This window comes from Bactrocera latifrons, unplaced genomic scaffold (assembly GCF_001853355.1).
Source record: "Bactrocera latifrons isolate USDA-ARS-PBARC rearing strain unplaced genomic scaffold, ASM185335v1 scaffold_74, whole genome shotgun sequence".
In the NCBI taxonomy this organism is placed as follows: Eukaryota; Metazoa; Arthropoda; class Insecta; order Diptera; family Tephritidae; genus Bactrocera; species Bactrocera latifrons.
The window spans coordinates 969,265-992,033 of record NW_017537423.1 but is presented as its reverse complement, the minus strand read 5'-3'; the positions used below and the strand labels follow the sequence as shown (position 1 = coordinate 992,033).

Here is a 22,769-nt window from a genome sequence, read left to right as displayed (position 1 = left end):
ATTTACAAAACAAAATCTGAAAACAATTTTAATTACAAAAAATTTGAAAAAATATCTAATTTTTTTAAATATATCTCCATTTTATTTACTTATTTTATACATAAATTTCATATATGAGTTATCTTTGGAAACCATATTTTATTCCTACAAACTCTTTATTACTTTGGTTTTTTCTTTTTTACTTCATTTTTTTATTGTCAAAAATGTTTTATTTTTTTCTTTTCAGTGAAGAAAATATAAGTGGTATCACTGCGTGTGACAGCGTAGTGTTTGTGTTGCTAAAAAAAAAAGTTGTGTATGACACTTTTTTATATTTGGTGATATGTGGCAATCTGATACGCTTGTGTGAAGCTGAAAGCAGTCAAAGCACCGGTAAGTATGCTACAAATATATAATTTTACAAACATTTAACAGTATCGACTTTACTATGCACATTTAAACACACAAGCTACTTTGTTGTAAGCGGGAAGAACTGTATTGCATTACAATAGAGCGCCCGAAAGTATACCTTCACATTTAGCACCAAAGCGTATTTAAAAAATGGTATGGCAGGTGCGTTCGATGTAAAAAGTTCACAATATAAAATTCAATCGAAAATTACATAGATCGAATGCAGCTGTTGAAAGCTTCGAAAACACATATACATACATATATAGAAATGAATGGTCGTAGTAGTATGTGTGATTTCGTTTAAAGTTCGCTATATTAACACTTCAGTTCGGCTGAAGCGTAACAAGCGACAAAGTATGCGTTGAATGGCACACAAAGTGGGGCACAAGCAAAATAAAGTTGCACAACTTTTCGGCTTTTTTGTGTTAACACTTCAGACACACACACATACACTTGCTAATGGAGTTTACTATGAAATAATGGACTGCGGTAAAGTGTAAAGAAAACCAACAGCAAAGAAAAGTTGTCGAAAATTGGAAACGTGTTAGAGGGCAGACAGCAGGAGCGATATGGTAAAGAATAAAAAATATTTGTGGTGGCGCAAAACTTTTCGTAAGGTGTGGTGCAAGTTGAGGTGCCGCAGCAGCGACCGATTGCTGCAAATAAAATTTGTGAAAAATCTAAAACTTATTGGCAATTTGCCTAAAATATCAAAATACTTTCCACTTTGACAGCAGTTAGCCGCTGGCTGCATGCCGAGTAGTGAGTGAGAGCGTGAGCGAGAGAGAGGAAGAGTGAGCGCGCTGTCTAAGCAACCACCTCAAGCTGGCAAATAAGCACATCAGAACCTGTCCTTACTGCCACTCCGCTGTTAGCTGAGTTGAAATTTCGCTGGCGGCGCACAAACATTTGCTTTCTTCTTCTTCTTTCAGTTCAAACAAATACATACACCACTTACACTCTCATACATGCATACATAAGCAATTGCGCCCATTTCGGCATACTCCGTTATTTTATTTGCATTTCGTGTATGCATACATGTGTGCCGTCATTCTTGTGTGTCCCTTTCACTTTTAGAAAGTTTTTTTTTTTTTTTGTTTTGGTTTTAGTTGGCGTCTGCCAAGTTTGCAGTTTTCGGCTGACAGAGTTCAATTCGTTGATGACTTAAGGCCATTTTTCTACTTTTTCGTTATCGAATCGCAAGGTATGCAAATTGAAGGTTTTCCAATATACGCGGCAAGTCATGGGGGAAATGAAGAAAACGGCTGCCGTGAGAGCCAAGTAGCGAGTGCGACTACTGTTTGTTTGATGACAGGAGATATTTCGTCTTGCCCTCGTTCACTACCACACCCAATTGCTAAGCTGCCTTATCCATTCCGAAGAAAGCAGAATTAACGGCGCGGTTACTAGGGCCAATGATATCAATATCAACGGCATACGGCAGCAGCTGTACACTCTTATAAAAGTAGAAGATTGTAACTGCTCGATTAAGTTCTGCTGTTCGAATTAGTTTCTCCAAGAGCAGATTGAAGAAATCACACGATAGGGAGTCGCCTTGTCTGAAACTTCGTTTGGTATCGAACGGCTCGGAGAGGTCCTTCCCGATCGTGACGGAGCTTTTGGTATTGTTCAATGTCAGTTTACACACTTTTCGTGCAGGCAAAGCAGCTTTGAAATCGACGAAGAGGTGGTGTGTGTTGATCCTCTTATCACGGGTCTTTTCCAAGATTTGGCACATGGTGAATATATCATCGATTTTTTGATTTTCCAGCCCTAAGGCCACATTGATAAGGTCCAATCAGTTGGTTGACGGTGGGCTCTAATCTTTCACTCAATACGCACGATAGAACCTTATACGCGATGGTAGTTGACGTAGATTGTGGGGTATTGGCCAGAGCCTACTTAAAATGCTCCAATCGTTGGGCATGCTTTCGTCCGACCATATTCAACAAAGAAGCTGATGCATGCTCCTTTTCAGTTCTTCGTTTCCGTGCCACCATCTGGCGGGTAAAATCTATATAATAAGACTTACTATTTAAAAATAATTTTTTTTGGATTTTTTTTTCTAAATTCACTTTTTTTTTTTAATTATACCATAGCGACATCTATCGGTTGCTTAGAGCTTTTTTACATCAGTATAAAACTGACAAAATACATTTTTTTTATCAGTCAGCTTTTGCGTACAGTAAGTAGCTGAGTTTTCACCCATTACTCTTCTTTACGAAAGGCTCGATTACCCGTTTCATAATTTTAAAGTCTTCTAAAGAGACCTTCACGCACCATTTCAACATGGTTTGTTTTACAGTTTGCTATCCCAAGAAGCTTTGGATATATATAATACTTTTTTAATTAAAGGTAATCCTTTAGTGCTTCAATAAGGACTCTGGGTACACAAGCTTTTCGCTAAGGGATTAACGAGACCCTGGCATACAGCAGCTTACAAATTTTGTAATTTTCTTGGGACTATAAAGGACATGCTCTCATGAGTGCACTACAGTTTTGTTCCCTTATAATATTTTTCATTCCGCTCCCTAAGCGCTTTGCCTGTCATTCGTCAACATTTTTAATTAAATGAAAATTTAATTAATACCTTAGTCCTCGCTCCCAAAGATACTCCAGGAATGATTGTTTATCTTATATATAAATAAATTTTGACTGAAATGATACTTATTATTACCGTTATGCGCTTATATAGTATACGCACAGAAGAACAATAGGAAAAACAAGCATTTTTCATGATAGCCCTGACGCATTTCAAAGAACTAGTTCAGCAAATTTTGTTAACAACTTTTTGCATGCCCATTCATTCTGCTCTTTCCTTAGCGCGCGCTGCGTGCGTAGTCAGGTAGCAGCTAAGCTTGAGGTTTGACGGACAGACGCGCGTAGACAGTCAATGAATTTTTGGGTAATAAATTCCCAAGCGTTTATTGTAGTCTAAATTATATTTTGGGAATGAAGAAGCAAAGGTAGCGCAGAGAAACGAGAGGACAGTGCAGGTGGCAAAGTAGGCGAGTGAAATGAAAAATTTTAGGTTTTTATTTTCTTTTAAAAAATACGTAAATTGTGTGCCTTGGGTGCAGGTTATGTGCTCCTATTGTATACTACAGTGAGTCAAGAAAGTAAAGGGACTTTAAATTTATGTGATTTTAAATGAGGACATCAAGGTATATTGTTGTCCTTTCATATACGATTGCTCCTTTGTGTGTCTCAGTATAGAAAATTAGTAACTGTATGTATTTATATGTATTTTTGGTTTTATATAGATTTAGATATAATAGCTGTATATAAAATGTTCCCAATTTGGACTTTAAATGTATAAATTGGCTTTAGATGCTAACAAAAAGCTTTACGATGAAAAGAACCACGTAAAAATGCAATCGTTTCGGTAGAAGTAAAAAAGATATTACATTTTGAGGTTAGGATCTGCGTGAAAGTGCCTATATATCTGTAAAAATTTAAAACTAAAGACACAGGGTCATTTGAATTTTGCGCGAAGTTGTAAATAAGCTGGGGAGAAGCTCTGAATGTATTGTTCAATTTTATAAACTTTCATAGATATCCCAACAAAACGATAACAAAACGGTTTCAAACCCGTTACAGTCGAAGGCTAAAAGGCTTATATGGTCCAAAGTGAACATATTTAATATAACTACAACTTGATAAAAAATAAGTTTGACAAAAGATCAAGCATTTGGAAGGTTGAAAAATGCACCAAAAGAGAAAATTGAAAGCTCTGGCTGAAGCTTCAGTAATCGGTGAAAGCCGTAAATTCTACTCGAGGAACAGCAACATAGACTCACAGTGATCTTAAAATCAAAAACAACCTGGTAAAGGTAGTGTAAATATACCCTTATAGCCGAAAAACGACGAATAACTGTGGTGCTAAGATCGGATGAGATGAGAGTGTGATGAATTATATCAGAAATGAAGTCAAATCGACGTGCCTTAAAAGAAGTATTCTAATCATATTCATTTATCTTGAGTGGGACACAAACAAACTCAACACTTAAAAAATATTAATCTTTGAAATTTTTTAAGCAACGTTACCTTTGAGCCTTGAATACATACTATGCTACAGAAAAATGTTAAGTCATAATCTCAAAAGGCCGCTGAAAACTCTTCGAAACCCTAGAGGGTAAGATAAAGTGTGAGGCATATAAAGAAAGTGATGGAAAAAGAAAAAGAGAGGCAAAGTCTGGAATAGGAAGTTTGAGAAAGAGACCGAAAGAGTGAGAAATATAGAAGAAACGAGTGAAAGGAATATAGAGGAAGTGTGAGAGAGATGAAAGTACCTGCAACCTATATAAACTATACCTCTCCAAAGTAACTGGAAAGTGAAGAAAGAGAGGCAGAGTCTAGCAAAGGGATAGGAAGTGTGTGAAAAAAAGAGGAAGTGTAAGAAAGATAGGGAGAACGACTGAGAGGGATAGGGGGATCGAGAAGAAGTGTAAGAAAGAGACGAAAATACCCGCAAACTATATAATATATATCTCTCTACTTTAAATCATGTGTACGGAAAGTTGTCTATCGTTTTAGGAAAGAATGCAGAAACAAAGGGAAGCATATAAAAAGAGTTTCCCTTGGTCCCGAGTATTAAGTTTATATTTCGAGAACTCGTTATTAGGACATCACATGTATTTTCGGTCCCTTATAAATATAAAAATATTTTCTTCAGAATTGCGCTCTTAAAAAGTCATCACAAAAGCTGCTCGACGACTAAACTATCGAAATTAAATTAGCTACGAATAATTAAGCAAGAAGAAACGACTACTAAAAATATTGACACACTAAAATCTCACGTCTCATTAGCTTTAATTTTTATACGCCTGGAAATATGCAATAAATACTAAAGCTACACTTATGCAAGCATAAGCTGATGCAGCGCACAAATAATTCCACTTACGACCCGCTTCATTACGGAGCAACAAGCCAATCCGTAAATGTCACGGGGGTGCCGCCTGACTGCCATAGACTTGGGATAGAGCGCACGATGCGCAGAATGATGGAGCATTGAAATAAAATTGCTGTTAAATGTTGTTGAACAAGTAGAATGCTGGCAGCAAGTGAATGTCAATGATTTGTACGAAACAAGGAAGACAGAGAGCGAGACAAAGAGGAAGAAGAGCGGGCGCGAAGCGTATTATTTGCGCTTACAGTGGGTGGCAAGCGTCGGTTAGTTGCGGCAGGGCGTGCAGGGAAGTCAAGTAAAGTAATTAAATGCAATTTTCATGCACCAATTGTTGCTGCTGCTGCGGCAGAGAGACGTATTTAACTTAAAAATTCCTTAGAGCGACAGGCGACTGAGTACTTTCAGTTGTAGTCCATTGCACGCTACAACTGACAATGCAACTCTTTGCATGGGTGAAAACTTATTGCCAGTAATATAAAAGGGCAAATAGAGTAGGTGAGGTCTTCCGATGACAACAACAACAACAACTGTAATAGACAACTACTTAGCTTCACTGGGGAATAGAGAGGACCAACTTTCAAAGTTGTTCATGTAGGTATGCGCCTTTTTGTTGCTGCTGTTGTTGCTACAGCTCTTCCAATGAAAGTGTAAGTAGTCATCAACCCTGCACACACACACACACACACATACACATAAATAGTTACACTCAAACACTGATTAGGTAGCGTAGTTAATATTCAGCTGCATGTCAAATTGCCTCAGTGTCATTATTATTCGGTGGGCGCCAGCGTGTCTGTGTGCAGTGAATTACAAGCTGACAGTGTATGTGTATTCCACTTGTTAGGTAAAATAGTGAAATATCTCGGTATGTGTTTATATGTGTTCCACTTGTTCACTTGAACTAGTTGTATATATAAGTATGTGTTCCACTTGTTCAGTTAAACATTGAAATATCAGTATGTGTTCCGCTTTTTCACTGAAACCTGTGCTGTCAGCGCATTTGTGTGTGTGCGCCATAGTTACCGTACTCCAACTCACACAAATGAGGTAGGGTGACGCACTGTATTACTTGATGGCGGCGGCAGGTAATTGAGCATGAAATTACTCGCACTCTTGTTGCTCTTGGAAGGTGGTTGAGTTGAATTGAAATTAATTGCGAAAATACGCAACTAATTAATATTGAAATTTTGCATTGCAGTGAATGTCAAATCAAAGTGGTGCAAATACATTGTCGTGTGCGGGCGACGAGACGTAGTTGGGTTAGCGGATGCACTCGAAATTTAATGAATTTTGTCGTCTTCCTGTTCAAAGCACAACTTTTGGTAATTTAATTTGCGCCGAGGGGGCTTTCTGGGAAACTAAGGAAGAAATCGAGAAAAAGTTAATAAATTTGAAGTGAAATGTGTAGTTAACTGGTAGATACTGATTTCTCTTGAAAGCTTTGAATCTTCTCCGTGTGAAGCAGGCATTCAACTGCTTGTTGTTATATTTTAAATCTAATATTATTTTACAATTTGCACTTAATGGTATGTTATTTGATATTTTGCGTATTTGGACTTCGGTTTCCAATTTTTTTACATTTTCGAATATCTAGAATATTTATATTGCTAGAAAAATTTCGAATTATTTAATAATGACTTTAAAATAGTCCGTATTTGAATTAAAATTTTCGAAAAAAATTGTTTTTAAATTTTCGAAATAAATGAATGAATGAAATTTTGGAAATGATTGCCTTAAATATGAAGCAGTAATTTAATTATTTTTTTATCTTTAAATATTATTATACAAAAAAAAAAAATTTATTTGAAATTGCTAAGAGCTAGTTTTTAATTTGAAATTCCACTTCATAATTCGAAAATTAGTTGATAAAAAAATTAATTAGATTTTAGAGCATTTAAAAAGGACAGCGTTAGTGTTTTTCAATGCTCGAATTCGCAGTTCGAAATGTATTTTTTTTGCTCGAGAACTAATTTTGAGACCTTGAGCGCCGCTTTCTACTTGCTTCTATTCATATTGCAGTTTTTAGTAGCTCTTCAATTTTTCGAAGTTCAAACACTGCTATATTCGAATTCGAAAGTCGACGATTGATTGCTGTAGTTGTCTTTAAATATTTTGGAGCGCATATTAGGTTACTTAGTTTTACTGCACAGCCTATACCAGTATGTTCGAAATTTCGAATATCGTAATTCAGTCGAATAAGAGATTCTGAAAAGTTTGGGGTTCATTACTCAATTTAAATTTTTTTTTCAGCTTTTCAATTTCGAAAACTGAAAATTTTCGAAAATAAATATTTTTCATATAAAAACATAATTTTAAGCCCAAAAACTGTCTACAAGCATTGACAGTGCTTAATTTAGCTATTGAAATATGCGGTGCGCCTTTGTGTAGACTAACTTTTTATAAGTATACACCTGAAATATAATTTCATATCACTTTTAATGTTTTTTCTTGTTATCTCTTGATTTGTTTATAGAAAAATTTCCATATCTTTAATAGTTATGCTACCTTTGCTATATCAAGCAAGCACTTCAAAGTATGGCATAAATAATGTTTCTAGTCAACTTAAGTATCAGAAATATTCTTAACACGTGTATGACCACTCTTAGCGTTCTACGTAGTCTTCGTCATGCCCTTTTCGCTGCTATCCTCGAGGGCAATGCTTTGTAATCAACAGCAAGTTCGGCTCGCGCCTGGCATTTTCGACCTTCTGCCCACGTACATTTGCGCAAATATTTACATGCAGTATTAAACCTCTTGTTTATTTAGCCATTTATCTGCTTCGTTTTCCTGCTTGCTATTCCTTTTTTTATATACGAAATCATATATACATACATAAAGCTCTTATATAACCCATATATATACATAGGTATTTATATCCTTTAAGCGCTTGCCTCTGAAAGCCGCTGGTTTGTCAGCAATAAATAGTGACATTTATTGCCAGCAATTAAAAGTACAACTCGACCATTACCAATGTAGCATTTCTTTGTTGAAATTTGAGTTTTTTTCTCTCTGTGGTCTTCTTCCTCCCTCTCTGCGCTCTGACATTCGGCAGATAGTTCACTCCTTATTTTTTTCTACTCACTCACCCATGTCCTCACTGATTTCATGCTCCCCTTTTTTGTCTCTCACATATCCTTTTTAATAGCATTCCAATACTATACGAATTTTTCCTATTGCTGGTCAGACAACTTCCATTTTTGTTCTCCATTTACACACACTTACCCAGCCACTCACACTCACTCGTTGCTGTTCTTGTTGCCCCACTCATACTTCATAGCACTATTTGTTTGACTTATCGGCGTTTGTCATGCGATTTAAATTGCTCTTGATTCGCAGCAAATGTTTTTCATTCCCTTTATTGCAGAAAAAGCCACAAAAAATATTCGCAAAAATAACGAAATAAACGCTTAGTTAAATATTAATAGTGCTGTCTGCGTAGCTTAGTTGAACCCTTCCGTAATGACAGCGATAACTCTTTCATCAATAATACATTTTTTATGACTTAATTTGATGGCGACACTATTAGCGCCATTATTTTTACGTATATAATTGCTGAGCCAGCTAACGGTACAAGTTAGGGTGCTTGAATACACGTTGATAAATGGGAAATTGTTTAGTAAATTAAGAATATTAGTTTACTTTAAAAATTGATAAGTTTAATCTAGCCTTAGCACTCAAATGAAAATTTTAAGGTCTACACACAGGCGTTACCTTTGATTCGCGATAAAAATGAAATTTTATAAAGTAATTGGATGCTCTATAATTTGTTATATGTCTTAGCGTGTATGTAAATGTCGAAATATTTAGTTGCAGTTAAGGCATTTGATTTTCGAATGTAAATTATAAAATTTTCTAACATACATACATACATCGAATTTTTTTTTACGAATTTTAAGTATAAATTCATAACCATATATTACTAATGAAATTACCCTTGAACAAGCTTCGAAAGAAAAACCCGAAAGTTATTAAAGTGCTTCTAATAGGATTTCGAAGTTAAACTTAAGCTCTCTCGTATTTTCGAAAGTGTTAAAATTGTCTTTGGCCTTCAATATAGCAGCAATTTTATTACAGTGACATTACTTTTTTTGCATTTGAACAAGTGTGGTATTCGAAAGTGATCAAATTACAAACGTTTTTTTTTTTTTGAAATTCGAAAAGTATCGTATAAAGCAACACGCGAAACCTGCTGGTCTGTGTCGTTTTTAACTATAAATAAGATTGTGGCGAAAATCAATACCGAAACGCTGTGAGACGAACTGTGAAAAAATATACTGTGTGACACTATAGCACAACTCTTAGTTGTAAAATGTACAATATAAATAAATATATAAATATAATTGAAAAAATGCGAACTTCGAATATTTTCGAAAAACAACATCCAATTGCGGAAGCAATTAAGCATGTCAATAGACATTTCTACGAACGGTATTTCGAAGACTTCGAATTTGGAAAATTTTGAAATTGGCGGTTAGAAAAACTTAGAACTGGCTTGAATCTAAGCGCTTTATGCATTACTGTTTATAGAATATTTCGGAAACTTGTAAATATTATTTTAAAAACATTACTTTTCAAATTTTTCGAAGTTCTAGTTTTCGGGTATAGGTTTGAAAATTCGCATACAAAAAATTCTAAGTTTTTCGAATATGATTTGCGAAATTCGAATTGGAATTCAAAAAATGTGAGTTTTGTTTTTAAAGGTTTAAAATACTCATCACATTGCGACTCACAAGCTTGTTCGAAGTGCAATATAATTTCTAGTCTAACACTAGGCGCTTTTATGCATTTTAACTGTATTTGTATCAAGAATATATCGAATATTTGAATTTCTTAAAATTTTAAATATTGTTTGAAAAAAAAAACATTACTTTGGAAATTTTTCGAAGATGATTTCGATGTTCGAATTTTAATTCGAAACTTACGATTAAATAATTAAAATATTAGTCTCTTTACGGTTTAGAAACTTGTTTGAAGTACATTAAATTGTATGGTCTGCATCCAGGCGCTTATGTGTATTTCAACTGCATATGCCCACTTTTTATGAGTTTTTTATATAAATATTTTAGTAAATGCAATTTTATGCTTATAGCGGAATATGTTCACAAAAATCGAATCGAAATTAATGCTCGAACATGTTACTAGCAGCAAAATAAATTACAAGTTATATTGACCTATCCTTGTATATTTTTAGCAAACCAATTAAAACTTAATTGCCTTAAATTCCAAAAAATGTTTGTGCACTACATTGCAGTAAAAAATTTCACTCCTGAATTTGTAACTTAATTCCTTTCGCATCAAACAGCTTTTACAATATGCGCGAGGGCTTATGGCGACCCTCTCGGTTTTTGCCGTTTATTTACAACCTTTGCATTTTTAAAACTCAGCCAGCAACTTTAAAATGAAACACAAAAAGCAAGCCAATAAAATAAGCAGCAACAAGAACGCTCAGCTGATGCAAGGCTAAATGTATTTCGTTTTACATGACCAATAGCATACTGCTAGGCGCTCAAGCGTTAATAGTGCCGTACGAAAAAAAAGCACGTTCAATTGCTGTCGATGATGATGATGCCGTTGAGCGATAAGGTAGAAAATCGTCGAGCAAGAGTATGAGGCTACAATAACAAGAACTCACACTCAATTATCGTAAATTGCCCGGCGGATATAGAGCCGGTGCTGTCGGTGGTGGCGGCGACGGTGACGATAGCGGTTGGTACTTAACAAACTCTCATCCTGCTCGAGTGCAATTTAAATTTTATTTTATCGCTGGGCTGCGACGCGCCATAAGTGCTGTATTGATTTTTGGTAACACCTAAAAGTATGCTACACAATTCAGCGCGTTCAGGCGCAGGCGGTAAGGTTACTCAACTTTTCATGCGCTTATTTCTATTTTAATATTTTGTTGTTATTTTCGTGCGCTGATTGTTGTTGACACCGCGTGAAGCAGCCAAAAACAGCGCTGTTGTTATATTAATAACAACAACAATACGGAAAATCAAACAAAAGTCATTTAAAATTCAAACATTGTCGCTTGGCTGGAGATTTTGCGTTGCCTTCAACACGAGTACAGTTAAGCCAGCAGCGGTGGGTTATGCGCCCCTGTCGTTCGGCCGTGCACAGCGGCGAGATCGGCTTATGCCAGCGCGGCGGGAGTTATGGAAATTCGTTCTGTTACTGTGAAATGTTACCGTTAGTTGGGTGGTTGTGTCGGTTGACCGTTGGTTAGTTTCTATTTGTTTTGTATTTGTTTTGCTTGCGACAACTCACAGCTGCTGTTGACCGTTGTGATTGTCGACTTGCGCACAGTTCATGTTTTTATGATTATAATACCCAGTGTTTTCGATTTTTCGTCCGCAGCTGGTTTTTGTTATTGTTTTGTAGATATTTGTTTCGATTTTTGATCTATCTGCATGTTTATTATTCTTTTACCTTCATCAAATTCAAATTTTGTAGTAGTGGCTGTTTTATACTTTTAGGCGCTTTAATATTTTTAAATTGTTTTGAGCTGTTATTTTTTTCTACTACGCTGCTATTACTCTAGTATCCATAATTTCAAGTAAAAGTCCAAGCAAAACACTAATAAAAGCAATTTTCACAAAAAACTGGATTTTGATTGGTCAGTTTCTATGACAGCTGTATGCAAAAGCGGTCCGACTTCAACAACTTTTTTAGAGATCATGACGTTGCCCTGTGTTATCATTTATACGAAATTACGTGTCGATATCTTGTGAAATGAAAAAGTTTTCTATACAAAGACTTCATTTTGATCGATCAGTTTATATGGCAGCTATATGCTATAGTGAGCCGATCAGAAAAATTTCTTGGGGGATTGTGGTGCTGTATTGTGGAATAATTCGTGTCAAATATAGTTAAGATATCTTGTCAAATAAAAAGTTTTCCATACAAGGACTACTTGAATTTGATGGGTAAGTTTGTATGGCAACTGTATGTTATAGTTGTCCGATCTGAAAAATGTCTTGAGGGATTGTAGCGCTGTTTTTGGCAATAAACTGTATATAAATTATGCGAAGATATCTTGACAAATGAAAGAGTTTTCTATACAAGTACTTCAATTTGATCGATCAGTTTGTATGACAGCTACATGCTGTAGTGCTCCGATATTGCCAAAATGGTCATAAATTCTTTAATTTGTAATATATAAAATATTTATTGCGTCATTCGTCGCCTCGTGTACAACGAACTCCCTCAGTAAGTGCCACTAAACTAATGATTGACTATGGCAGTACAAAATTGTCACTTAAAAGCAAAACTTACTACAAACAAGCAAAGAAAGCGTAAGATAAATATAGGCGGCGTAGTAAGGTCTTCAATAAAACACACAAAATAAGCATTCGTGGTCGAGGTGACCACAACAACAGAGCCACTTAAATGTAAATAACAAAAACATCCTGCCCATAAACACTTCTCCACTGACCAAGCAAATTGTTGCTTTTACCGGCGGTACTTCAAGAATCCGCTGCACACTCTCCGCACTCTTACCAACGCTTGCTACAGTACTGTTCGTGACTTTGATAAATTACCCATACTAATGACCTAATATGACTTCTGCCTTTCATTACCCACACTGTCTGGCTTGCCATGCTTCATTTAACGCCAGCGCGCCCAACTTCAAGTTGCTCACTCACGCAGACGCTTACGCACACACAAGATTTCATTCATTGCTGCTCTAAACAAAAACTGTTCATTTTTTGCTTTTGTTATTGTTTTCAGTTCATACTTTTGTTGTAAGTAGTTTTGCGGTTGTCCATTGTAACTATTTGTTGCCTTACAAGTGGTTTTGTCAGTCATTAGTTTGCAGCGTGGCGGCAGCCTCTGGGACCACTGCTGAGACCTAGAGCGTGTGTGTATTTGTCTCTGTTTTGGAGCGTCAAGCCCTTGCTGCTCTTGCGCTAACACTTTTGTCTCCCAAACTAAATGCATTAACTGCAATTACAAGTTAATTACACCAACCCATTGGTCATTTTCTCGGCACGTGACAGAGAGAGAGAGAGAGAGTTTAAGGATAATACCTTCGGTATTATCTCTTCTAAATGTATTCAAGGTATTATTTTTAGAAGACATTTGTTTTGTAATTTTATTATGTTTGTGACAGCGACAAAAACATGACGGAAATAGTTTTCAGGGTGTTGTCGAGTTCATTATACTTGATACTTGATTATAAATGTGGAGCTTAACTTGCGAATATCTCATATCCTCGAACCATTAGACACTCTTCACATACTTCTTCATAGCCCTTTTAATATATATAAATCACAGTGTTTCTGAATCTATAGGTGTCTATCAAGTCAGGCCTTTCGAACGGACTCTTAAGAATACTAGAAATGTTTACGTTTAGAGCGCATGTTCTTAAACTCGTCCATATGTGACTACTATGAGGCCTTTGGCAACTCTTAACAATTTCAAACGTTTAGAAATTTCCTAGGTTTTCACAATTTTTTCTTCTTTTAGTATTTAATTTGTTTCATAACAACAAACAATTTTTTTTCTGCACTTCTACATTTGTTACAAAAAAAAAAATTAAAACACTTGATGAAAAGAATATTTAATAATAAAAAAAAAAATGTTGTAAAAAAGTTTTCGTAAAAAAAAATTCGGTAAAAAAACATTGTTAAAAAAATTTTTTTATAAAAAAATTGGTAAAAGAAATTTGTAATAAAAATTTTGTTAAAAAATTAGTTTGGTAAAAAAATTTATGTAAGCAGTTTTTGGTAAAAAAAAAATTTGATAAACAATTTTGCACGTTTTTTTAATTCTTGACACGAAAAAGTATGTTTTACTATAGCAGACAGGGGATTTTTCAACTGTCCTTTTATTTCTAATTTTGTTCTTTTAATTTCTTTATTTACGTCACAAAGCCGAGCCAAAGAAATTGCATTTTTCAGCGTCATGCAAAACAATTGACTTCAGCGTGATGCTGCTACTCGGTGTTTAATGGTCGGTAAAAAAAGAAAATGACAGCAATTGTGTGAAATAAAACTAGAAGAGGTAAAAGAAAAATGTCAGTCAAAACAGTAGTTTTTGGATTTTTTGATTGTTTTGTGTCTGTAAATTTTAAATTTTTAAATATTTCTTTGCCAGTTTTTTTAATATATATTTTTTTTAATTTTAAAACTTTTTCTAGTATATTTTCTTATATTTCGATTATACAATTTTTAATATTTTTGGAAAGATGTGTATAAGAGACAGATACTTTTTTTTATTATTTCTTTAGTTATTATTACAATTTTTTTGTTTAATTTTTGTCTTTAATATTTTTTTGTTTAATTTTTGCATTTGCCCCAAAGAAAAATTTGTGAATATTTATGAAAATTTTTCTGGATTTATTTATTATACTTTACTTATTTTTATTTTTTCTTCTTCATTTTGTGTTTCCAACTGGCACACTGTTATGCTGCAGTTATGTTCAAAATGCAATATAACCGTACGGGTTCAAATATGTTTGTGATATGTGTGCGCTTGACCAATTGTGTGCTACAAATTTTTGTTGTTTACGCCCGTCAGGCATTCTTTCACACCAAATTTGCTCACAAATTGGTAACAGTTGTTTATGGGTCCCAGTTGATGGGCGAAAATTGGCAACAATTGGCAGCAGTGGCAGCAGCAACAATCAGCTTGGCATTTAGAGAGCATTGATTGTGGCAGTATGTGAAAAACAAAAGGCGACAAAAAAAAAAAACCGTATTAGAATGTAAGAATAAAAAAAAGAAAGGAGAGAAGATAAAAAGGGGAAAAAGTTTGTCATGCGCTGTTGCAAAATCCGGTTGAATAGAAATGGAAGTGCTCAGAATATATGTATTGACACGCCGTATTAAACTGAAAGAGTCTTGACCGTCGAAATTTCCAATACTCAGCGGTACAGCTAATACACGAACAGGCTCTCATGACAGAGTTTCTATAGTAAAACGACTTTTTCACGGTAGCAGGGGCTAACGAGATCGTTGAACTCAAAATAACGTACAGATAACCGATGATTAGGTTAGTTTTCACATCCAATTTTAAATGAATGTCGGGTGAGAAAGACAGCTAGTTTAAATTACATTGCAGCGTTTCAACCCACTGGAGTTCTGTCATGGCGGCTGGTAATGGCAGCTATATTCGCAATCGCCGAGCTTCCGTTAAACCCGTCAGCTATATTCGCAATCGCTGAGCTTTCGTTAAACCCGTCAGACTACAATGTCAGACCGTCAGGCCGTCAGACTTGTAGATGCTATAGAAGTCGGGTTAGAGAAAGACGTTCCGCATCTCATCTGAATGCGAGTCCAGTCATGTTCGGAAGTGTACCTTGTCAAATTTGCATATTTGATTTGTTTTCATATTTCCTGTTTCTCGGTTGTCTTTTAAAACACAACAAGTTCTGCCCAGTAACTACCAAAAGCACACCTGTTGCCTACCTTTAGGCGCATGCTTCAGTCGCATTTGTGTAATTGCATTTCTGTTCAACCGACACTTTGTTGACCAATATAGTATTTACAACAAACATAGAAGTGAGCGTGTCCTCACATATGGAAGCGTACATAGACAGTGTTTACATATATGCGTGTGTATGTGTCTATATGTGTGAGCGCGTGGGCGTTTGTTGATTGCAGTGCAAAATTAGCAGCGATTGATATGACATTTGCAATTTCTATGCAAATTAAATGTTCAACATACATAGGGACGGCCACAAAATTTCCACGAAGCGAGAGAGAGAGAGAAGGACTCGCATTATCACCTGCAGCCACAAAACAGCAACAAAAGCATGAAGACTGAAGCTTATTTGCTTGGCTGAAGTTTGGCAATTAAACCGAAAATTTTACAACAACAATGCCGCATAACAAACAACACCTGCATGCGTGAGAGCTAATATGTGTAACTGAGTGTGTGCACTGTGTGTAGTATACTTATAGGCGCATGCAAGTGAGCAGTTAATAACAGTGGCTTACAGCATCGACTGGATAACTGTTGCAGACAGACAAAGTAATGAAGTGCTTGATGAATGCAGGCTTCCTGCCGGCTGAACGCTCGTGCGCCTAGCTGTATGCTGGCAAGTGTAACCATGTAATGGTTATATGTATGTATGTGTTGTTGTGTTAGTGCATGTCATGTCAGCAACTTGTGTAGGTAACTGTGTTTGGCAGCATTTATTAATTATTATTACGCTGATATATTGCACCCAAGGGTGTTGTGGCCTCACTGACACACGCACACAAGTAATAAAGGGGTTTAAGTGGCGCTCAAGTGCAACACGCTGCTTGCCTTCATTATTATCTGTATGCGTTGCTGTTAATGTCGATGGCAGTGAGCGCCTACTGACAGTTCTGTGGAAACACACACACACACACACACACATACATGTACTTAATTATATGCAGTATGTAAATTTGTCTGTCTACACCGTGCTTTTTTGTTATTGTTGTTGTATATGGCATGCTGAAGCGCAATGGTGCCAATAACGGAGCATGAGCGCTTTGCTTGGAGTGGCATAAATACCGACATTTTAATTGCAAATGTGTGCGCTGTTGTGGTTAATGGCTCGGTGAGCGCGAAGGTTAGCGGTTTTGTGTAGAAAGCAAAAAAGGTTTGCAAAGCTTGCATGATTTGTTGTTGTGGCTTTAGACTGACAGCTAATGAACATTGATTCTTGAAAATTTTTAATGCGTCAAATACTAAGTGCAGCGTAATAGCGCCTGTTGATAGGCAACAATAAGCAGACATTCTAGGTTTCCATGGAACCAAAGGATTTTGAAGTATTTTTTTTTAAATATTTCAAACAATTATCTGATGATTTTTTGCTGAATCTAAAATTTCGAATATTACTTTTAATAATTTTTTTCAATTTTACTCCTATAAAAAAATTTTAAATAGTAAACCTACTCAATGCGATATACATATGTATACAAAATAACCCCATGAGTTTAATATCAAAATTTTGACGATAATTTAAGCTACAAACTTGTTGACGCTTGCGGTTATGCTTTAATTTATTTATTTCACGTATCTTTTGCACGAATCAATAACGATTTGTATCCAAAATGATAAAGTAAGTAGGTTTATTAGTAACTATTGCTTTAAATCTTCCTGCGCCTGTGGATATGCTAATAATTTTTTTGTGTTAATGCCAAAAGTGCGGCCAACTTTACCATAAATTTCTTAATAATAAGTATACAACATAAATGCCATGAGTTTGTTATAATTTTTTTATTTTATATTAAGCTAAAAACATTTGACGCCTGTGGATAGGCTTTAACTAATTTAATTCGTAACACTTTCTGCTGTTATATGTCACAAATGGAATTAGCAAGCACCTAAAACGGTAGTTTGAGCTGTTCTAGTATAAGTGTTACAATTTTTTACGGAAATTATTGTTTTCTTGAATTCAATATGTACTAATTGATTATATAAAAATATTCAATATTTGCCTTAGAGAACTTAATTTGGAAATCATTTTAATTAATTTGCAATCCTTTTATTGAAAAATAAAGTAATTTAGCAATAACTATAGCTTCAAAAGCTCGTGCGCCTGTGGATATGCAAATATTTTTGATTTTTTTGCTAAATGATTTGCTTTTGTTATAAGAAACGAAAAATTTTCCATACGGAAGGAAGAATAGATCATAATATTTATCAATCAAGCAAAGGGACCGTTTTTGTTAATACGTTTGGCTTAATACTAATTTAAAAAAAAAAATTTGAAAGTGATTTTCACTTAATATTCTATCCTGCTAATAGTTTTTTTATACACTGTGCTTATTTTGCAGCAGATTTTAAGCATTGTTCGCGTTTTTCGGCCTTGCTTCAACTTTATGTATATTCGCACTGCATTCTTCTGTTTACACCAACCCTTCTTTATTTACAACAACAATAAAGTTTTGGTAAATCAAATAAAAATGTTTATTCGTAAACCAGAAATCTGTAGGCGACTTCCGCTTATTTTAATGTACACAAAATACAATAAATATTTAAACGAAGTGTGTGCTTGGGTGTGTATTTCTGTGCTTTTAATATCCAAAATATAATTGATGCTCGTTTGCACTTAGACACAGCTGTCAGACTTTGCTCAATCCCAGGCAATTGTCAGGCAGTCTGCTGCGCGCTTCATTCTCAACTATATTTCATAATTCATAACTTTGTGCAAAATCAAATTTAATTTACCGCAAAAATGTATACTTTCAATTGAAATAGTTTTCTTTGAGCAATTTCGCAAGTTTCTACGGTTTTTGGCGAGTAATGACCGAGCATGTGGGGCAATAAATTTTCATTAGTTGCAAGCTGAGCGCGCTGTAGCAGACGAAGAATGCGATAAAGTCTGGTTAATAGGCAATTTAAATTTATGTCTGTGTGCCAGTTTTTGAGTGAAACGGTAAAGCTTTAATAATATTTTTGATAATAATTTTAATGAATTTAATTTTGTGGAAGAAATATGTATTTTTTAGCATTGTCAAATAATATTTGATTTTTTCCCAATTTTTTTTTTAAATTTATATTTTCAATTCCTTATTGTAAAGGTTGCCATCGTCGTCAAAATCATGAAAAAACTTGCAAACTAGTATGTAATATCTGCAACTTTTCGAGCATATCCTTTAAATCGGCCAACGTCCAACATAACCCGCAAATTAAAACAATGATTAACAGTGTTGCCACCTCTCCGCTAAAAAAGAAAGGAAACCAAAAAAATAAAAAAAAACCCAACATGCTATTATGGACCAGTTGTGTTTTAAATTTTTATCAAAAATTTTGAATAAGGTTGCCACTTTTTCATTACTTAAAATATTATTTTAACTGCTGTTATGAAACGTATCTGATTTAGCTTAGCCAAAAAAAAATAGTGTTGCCACCTAAATGCATATGAATAAAAATATTATTATAAAACTTATTGTTAGAATGAGACGTATGTATATGACAATTCTTTTCAACTAAACATTTTAATCATGTTGCCACCTTATCATTTATTTTTAAAAATTTTGAATAGAATTGAAAATTTTAATGCTGGAATGAAACAAATTTAGTTATGCTTCAAAATTATTAAACTTTTTTAAGCACTGACTTAAATTTGTATTTCTTGACAGAGTTGCCACCTACTATTTAACATAAAGTTAGTAAATTACCTTGCTGTGAAAATTCTAATGACAGGTTTTACGAATTTTATTTGTTTATTAGCTCAACAGAGTCAAAATTTATAAAAAATTATAAGGAAGGTTGCTATATCAGATTATTGAGAACCTTTTTTTTTTTTAATTTTTTAAACTACCTCTGCTGTGAAAAATTTAGTATGATGAAATATTTTTTTTTCATGAATTTATCAGTAGCATACGTTAAAATTCTCTTATTAAGAGTTGCCAACATTGTTATAAATAATTTAAATTCCTGTGTTTCCCTTATTGGGATCAAATGAGCATAGTTTATGTACACGTAGCGTTACCAACTGAAAAAAATTGTTACTTTAACATAATCAGAAAGTATTGAGGACAAATGAGGTTTATCCAGGGTTGCCACATGGTTTCGAAAGTAATTAAATATTTCAGAAAGCATTAAAATATATTATCAAATAATGCAAAAATATATATATTTTATAGATATACATATATTTAGTTTTCAGAACCATCAAAAATTATTTATATAAATCAAACTAAAATTTTATTTCAAGCCCAAAAAGTATGCACACTCTACCATCTGTCTCTTATACACATCTAGATGTGTATAAGAGACAGATATTTCAGAAAGCATTAAAATATATTATCAAATAATGCAAAAATATATATATTTTATAGATATACATATATTTAGTTTTCAGAACCATCAAAAATTATTTATATAAATCAAACTAAAATTTTATTTCAAGCCCAAAAAGTATGCACACTCTACCATACCTCATATATTACACATACATACTATCTAGTTATAGCTCGTTCTTTGACCAAACATTTCCTTTTGCGCGCTTTAATGGCCTTTCTTATTTATTTTATAGCCAAGACCATACACTATCTCCAACTTTTCTGCATTTCATCAACTCACACCACTTGGTTGGTTGAGGCATCGCTCTCTTTTACAGTTGACTTCACTTCTACTTATGATTGTATGTACAAGTAGTTGCTTGTCACGAATGATCTCCAGATTTAATTGGATTAAAGTGCGTGACTTGCAAGAGAAATTACTAGCTTTCACCGTTGAGCTTTGCTCTCTCTTCCCTCCCATTTTTATTACTTTTATCTTCTTTTTAGCGTTTTCTGTGTATTCTTTTCGTTGCTCGTGTATTTTATATTTTTCTTCTCTTAGATATTTCTCAACACCCTTACAGCCCGCAACCAGCATACTGACGGCCTTTTCTATTGTCCATTAGGCGTGTGTTGTGAAAATATACAGTAACAACTAAGAAATATTGCTGAAGTGGTGGAATAAGTGCAGAGGTAGAGTTGCTACAGTGTAGAAATTCGAAATTTTTGCAAATAGCCGGGGGTATAAATCCAGTATTTCGTTTTCATATATTTAAAATTTGTTTTTTCATAAAAGATGGCAACGCTGTAAAACATGTTTTTTTAAATATCGATATTTTTTTTTTAATTTAGTATTAAGAAAACTTACTATTATTTTTCGTATAATTGTGGAGTTACTTTTGAAGCGATGTGGCAACCCTTTTTAATTTCTTTTTAACTACGAAAAACGTTTTAAGTTAAATTGTTAAATTTTAAATAAATCTCAAGTTTTTAGCAAAGAATGTGGCAACTCTTATTAAGTTCGTTTTCAATGGTTAAAGCCTTGAAATTAATATATTTGAAATTAAAGCGTGACAAAAGTTTTCGAAGCAAAATTATATTTTTTATTAAAAATAATGAAAAAATATAACTTTATATAAATATATACGTAAATTGTTGGCAACGCTGCAGTTACTATTTTTTATTTCTTAATATAATTTTTTTTAGATGTAGTAATAAAGCAGACATTATTAATTTCAAATAATTGTGTAGTTACTTTCATACGACATGGCAACCCTTGTCTTATTTAATACTCAAAATATAATTTTTGTATATACTTTGTTTGGCAACCCTCAAAATTATTTAAATATTTGCTAAAAACTTGTAAAATTACCTTAAAAATACCAAAAGCGCCTGCAGGTGGGCAATGATATTCGCGTAAACAGCATTTGCCGGGAAAATTGCATAGTATACAACATATGATGTAATTTAACCTTATGAAGCCAGACGTTTCTATAAATTTTCGGTTTTCTTGGTATATATTCCCAGAAATATCGTAAAAGACATCATTAACGCTTGCAGGTAGGCAAGGATTTTTTCTTAGACTTGTGGCATAAAATATGATAGATTTTGTATAAACATATGGGAATATTGAACTTCAAATGGGCAGTTCGTAGAAATTTCTGAAGAAATGCTATAAGCGCCTGCAGATAGGCAACGATTTTTGCGTAGACAACCTATGCCGTAAAATATGATATACTTTGTATAAATAATTGGAGTATTGGACTTCATATAGGCAGTTCGTAAAAATTTCTGAAGAAAATATATATACGTGGCCGCAGATAGGCAACGATTTTTGCGATAAAAACTTGTGACTTAAAATATGAAATATGTGTTCATATATTGTATTATAGGACTTCGTATAAGCAGTTTAACGTGCTTCAGCAAATTTTTAATTTAGTTTAACAAAAATTAGAAATAAGCAAAAATATTTTAAAAAATGTAATAAAAAGTTTACTCATTTGTTATCTTCTCCTATCTATAAAATTCACTTATGTTTCAAATTCAATCATGTATTTACCCAAAATAGATAGTTTTAAGCTTATTCTATAGTTAGCGCCTACGTGTATGCTACATTTTTTAAATTAAACCTGAAGTAAACACCTTTAAATCAGGCTTTTGTACCATTTCACATATTGTAAGTCAATCCCATGTCATGTCAACAAATTTGCACTTACTCTCTGCAACCGCTTATACGCTTGGATTATTTGCAGAGCTATTTATGTGTGCGACTTTTCAAGACCTTTCTGCGGACTTTTGCACTAATGCCAACTAAAACATTTTAAGCTTTATTAATCCGCTTAATTAATCCCTTTAAAGCCAGACGAATGTGCAGTGAATGGCGTCAAGACGCCCACACACTTACACGTATACGACAGCGACGGTCTGCGGCGACAGCTGGAAGGCCACAATGACATAATTCTACAACTGAAAATTGCAAAAGGCCGACGACCAAGAAAGCCTAACGCAATGTGCTTAAAAAGTATTTGCTTCGAGTAAATATATGAAGATAGGAGAGAAATAGCTGAGTGTTAGAGTGTATAAATTTAATTTTTACGTTGCTAAGTAGCTTACAATTTGAATGCCTCAGCTATTTTCCACGCAACATCCCAAAGGATCTGCAGGCAGGTTTTGACTCTCTCACATACACTTGTGCTCATACAATTAAGCCACATAAACGTTATGGTGTACAAATTCATAAAAGTTGAATTTTATTGATAAAT

General features: G+C 34.2%; 2 protein-coding genes across 3 annotated transcripts in view; one reads left to right on the top strand and one right to left on the bottom strand.

Moving 5' to 3' along the window:
• The window catches only part of LOC108976255 (calcitonin gene-related peptide type 1 receptor), a gene marked incomplete in the record, with an annotated part of 342,301 nt that overhangs the window by 65,829 nt on the left and 253,703 nt on the right, over positions 1-22,769 (top strand). Inside the window, 1 exon segment of the mRNA XM_018945214.1 lies at positions 227-372.
• LOC108976253 overlaps positions 1-22,769 on the bottom strand; it is a 126,428-nt gene that overhangs the window by 78,368 nt on the left and 25,291 nt on the right. The window lies entirely within an intron of this gene.